The following is a 5,104-nucleotide window of genomic DNA, read 5'->3' on the forward strand; positions in this document are numbered from 1 at the left end:
TCTCCTAAGGGCTGAAGGTGAACTTGATGCTGACTCAGACACAGGGTATCCACGCTACTCTTAGGCTTTGTGAACATGAGCTAATGGTTTGGGACAGCGACATTCTCTCATGGGTTCAGCCCTCATTGTTCGCTGCACTTAGTCACAGCTCACAGGTCATGCCAGTGGCTATATCTATGTCTGGGACATTTTAACCTACATAGAGTTAGACAATTAACAATATTTTCTTGACCTTGGCTTTTAAAAAAAATCCAAGTAATCTTGTTTGTGGCCATCAGCACTTGTCCTCCACCACATTATTGTTTAAAGGACAGGATTGCTTGCTTATCAGATTTTAAATTTTACAATATTAATCTCATACTTCTTTCACATCTCTTTTTTCCCCCACATCTCTTTAAGATTATTTAAGAAGGATATGCATGCCTGTAGTCCTAGCACTTGGAAGGCAGAAGCAGGAGGCTATCCTCATCTACATAATGAGTTTGAGGCCAGCCTGGGTAATGTGAGACCCACCAAAAATTTTTTTTTAAAAAAACATTTTATGCTTTCATCCAAATAATCAGAAACACACATGGGAAATAAACTAAAACTTTCCACTGTCATTTCCAAAGCTCCACGGATATTTTTCACTTTTTAGTTCTTTCTACGGATTCAAAGTGTTTGGCTGAGCAGGCGGCATTGACCAAAAATCTAACATACACCGTGAGGTAAGCTGAGCCTTCACAGTTGGGGTCAGGGGAATAGAGAGTGAAAGCTGGGTGTGCTTGGAGCAGCATGTGAAACCTGTCAGCTGGGTCTGTAAAGCAGATGTGTTCTGCAGGTCCAAACACACTGAGGCAGAATTCTAGATTCTCCACAGGTTATGCAGACTCCACAGTGACAATGATGATAAGGTAGCTAGATATATTTTGTCACAGCTTTTTCAGCTGGTGAGCAGAGTTTATGGTTCTACGTCGCTCTATCTTAAGGGTTGTCTACAGTATGAACTTGTGAGTATCTTATCACTTTTATTTATGTATCTCATAACTTAAGGGATACATGCCATTCTTATTAGCAAGACAGAGGCATACACAAGTGTGAAGTTGATAAAGAAAATATAGCTGTTAAGGCATGTACCTTCCTCTGGGGCCCTGGACTTGGGTGCTGTCTACCATGTTACGCTTTATCCAACTAAATGGCACCTAACCAAACTAGAGAGACCCTTCCAGAACATAAAGTTGCTCAACTCAAAAGTTGATTTTGAATCTTGAACTTTGAATAGCATAGCTGAAACAGACCTGTAGAATTTCAATAATCTTAACAATCTCCAATCCCAGGCCCTGTAACAGTAAGCATAATTCCAATATCGTGCCTTCTATGGTTTGACTCAGCTGAATTGTTTTCAACTGGAACCTACTTGCAGTTACTTCTTTCACTGTATCCACTGCACCAAATTCTATCATTAGATTCAGGGCCTCTTTGGTTCACGCGCTTCATTGTTTGTACATAACAAATGGTTAAATTAACGCTCAAGTTTGGCCTCAAAATACACCACACAGTACATTTTAAGAACAGGCACCTATAATTTTCCAACTAAAAGTCAAAACCGAATCATTATAACTCATTTATTTTAGAGAATCTTAATCTTTTTGGGAGACTACAAATAATGTAAGATGGGCCGGATATTTTCACTGTCCCGTGTTGGAGTTGATGCACTGATGGTACAAGTTGGCAGGGGCATCATTTTCCAGTTTCTTTAGCACCCTATCCCCTAGTAATTGTGATCAAACCTGATATTTCACACAGGTTAAGCAACTATATCCGCAGTAAGGTTTAAAAAATCCTCTCTTTTGAGATAACGACTCACTATGTTGCCCAGGGTGGCCTTGGGCTTGCTCTGTAGCTTAGGAAGGCCTTGGACTTCCAATTCTTTCACCTTAGCCTCCCAAACAGGTGGACTTTCAGGCCCGTCCCACCAGGTTTGACTCTGCTTTTATGCCTTCTGTATTTTCATTTTTTAATAATTCCAATTGTAAAATGTTTGAGATAAAACAGAATGCTATGCCAATTTGGACGAATGGAAGAATGACTATCCACAATGATGGATGAACGTGCTGTATTTTCCTGTCAGAAATACATTTCCTTCTTTCATAAGCTTTTTAAGATCCATCTACCTTGCCCATGGCTAAAGATAAAATGCTTATGATTAAGGCCTAAGAAGCCAAAGTTCTGAGGCTAGATCGAATTTCACTTTTAAAGACTCTTTGAAAATCTTAGACAAGAAACTGGCGTGCGTCTTTGGAGCATGCTGAGAGCTGGGTTGCCCCTGTGTATGGTCTATATGTTCTGTATCAACAGTGATAAGACAGCCATTTAAAAAACATATCTATGTTTATATGGATGGAATGGCAGTTTGATATTTGTTTAATTCAAAGAAATTAAAACCTATATTCAAAGAAACCTATAATGTTTTATCTAGGAGAAGGTGCATCTTGTTCTGAGAAAAGATGCATAGATTGCCCCAACACTTTATAAGTTGCAGTTTTACCACTTGTCTTTTAGGTATCTTTCTATACATTTGTTTATTTCACTTTCATTGCGTATTTGTCTTCAAGCACCGTTTATATTTAAAGAGTGGCCCCCAAAACACCAAATTTAGACATGATATCCTGAATTGCAATGAAATAATTTAATACAATATCATTACATTGAAACACATATATGTATACTTTTAAATCTACTTATTTTGAGTATAACTTTGTGTAACATTCTGACAGATAAAAATATAGGTTTGGCAACCATTATATGCATTTGTCTATGCAATAGCAAACATAATTTATAGCAAACTTATAACAAGTTATATATGTTACCAGAATAAGTTTTGTAGAAGGATAAAAAGGAAAATGATAATTTATGTTTAAAATATAATGCTAATTCATTATTTACAAATAAAAATTTCAATACATATTATATTAAATTCACTCATTTCAAGCTTACAATCATATAATATTCACATAAAATTCATTACTTTTAAGTGTAGCAGTGACATAGGATTTTGGCACTGAACATTTGTTGATGTATCACTCCAGCTACAAACTTGACATTCTACATATGTGGGGAGGATCATAAATTACCTAAAAAACATGGTTCAATCATTGGTAAAGTTTGGGAATGAAAATCCTATCTTGCTCTGATGCAATCCACAGGTATTAGTTCCCAAGTGAGAGCATGAAACACTTGAGTCATTTTGATTTCCTTGGGCATGGATTTAAAAATGAGGTCCACTACCTGAATCTGAACTAACTTAAGAGATGTTGTCATGCCAAAACAGAGTAGATCTTCTGTACCTTGAAGCTTCTTTCATTGCGTGGAAATCAGAGGAAACTCATTCCAGAGGGTGCATAAATAAATGCCTTGGGATTCTTCTCCCATTGGTTTATGATTTTACTACTTTAAATATCATCTTGATTATATTTAGCAAATATTATGGATATTTGATTTTTGATATCTGTTTTGACAGAGTATATTAGAGCTTTAAAAAATCACACTGTTTGTTAGTCTATGCAGTTTTTTTAAGCTTTAATATTTTGGGCAAGGCAAATGTTTCTCTTCTAATTATCATTAATATTTTTTTTACTGTAACTAAATAAAGTTATTTGGACAACTGTTTACTAAGAACATTACAAAATGTAATGTCTGTGAAACAAACCCGCTTTGCTGTGTGCTCTACAGTGTGAGCAAGGCTTCATGATGTGTGTATGGTAGTGCACACCTCAACAATCTGAGGGGAGGACACACGATGATGAGATGGACAAAATTCATTCTTTTTTCTATGATGGGAGACCTGGTGTGTCTGAAATATCATGTTCACCAGAAATTGCATCTCTGTCACTAATAGTTTTACATGCTCCAAGGTTTTTTCTCTCTCTCTTTTTGTCTATGTTTTCATTTTTCTCTGATTCTTTTCTCACCCCGCATTTGAGAATCTCAGACTCCATATTTTAAGTACTACACAGTTATTGAGCTGATTCTGAAAAAGGCTGGTGGGTATGTAAATGAATTTTTGTACACATATGACTCAGTAAAGAGCCTCAAGTATTGGGATTGCACTGAGAAATAGGACACTAAAGTATGTAAACTTATTTAACTTTACATTTTAAAAGTCATACTGAGACTTTTTAAGTCACATTTTTAAACAAAGGAGGTCCATCTTTTGATGCATTAATTTCAATTGCAGCCTATAGAAAAGAACTCTAGGGTTCAGGGTACAAGTTTTGTACCTAAGGCTGAATGCTACAAAGAGGAGCAAAATTACATTTAATGATTGATCTCTTGAAATACATATGATGGCTTCTTCTCTTTAGGACTTGTTTTTACTTTTTGTTTTTGGTTACATTTTGAAATTCAACAGATACACTTGTGGTGATCTGTCCAGTCCCTAAAAGTGGCTTCTGTGGAAAAGTACCCAGAGCAGATCCTTAACATTAAGCTATTCCATTAATGAATGTCCAAAAATGAGTAGGGTTTGTTTTCCAGTTTCTCGGTGAGGTGTTTGGGAACTGCTGGTAATAAATATGCAGTAAATGCACGGTGTTGCAGCGATCACCACCTAGGACAGGTGTTAGACAGTGGCCTTTCTTTACATATTGCTCAACTTTGCATCCAATACTGACTTAGAATATAAGCCAAGATATTATATTTGTTAGATGTGACAACACTTAATACTGCTGAAGCTGAAGATAGCAATTTGTTTTTCCTCTTCTCATTTTCATAATTTTCATCTTGACTTATTGCTGTAATGCTGCCCAACAACCATCTCACGCTTGGATACTTTTCTTTGAGCACATGGCAATTGCGGACAACCTCAAAGAGCTCAGTGACTTTTTTCCCTGCCCCAACATAGACTCTGTTTTCCATCATTTATATCTAAAAATGTCACTATTAAATAAGTTTTGTGTTGCTTGTGCTTAGAATAATATATGGCATCGATGAAAAAATAATTGATGGTTGGGCTGGGGATGAAGTTCAGTAGCTCGGCATGTGTGCGGCTCTGCAATAGATCTCCAGCACCAGACACACACACACACACACACACACACACACACACACACACACTATGGAGAAA

Source organism: Acomys minous, assembly GCF_964271855.1.
Source record: "Acomys minous genome assembly, chromosome: 13".
Taxonomy (NCBI): domain Eukaryota; kingdom Metazoa; phylum Chordata; class Mammalia; order Rodentia; family Muridae; genus Acomys; species Acomys minous.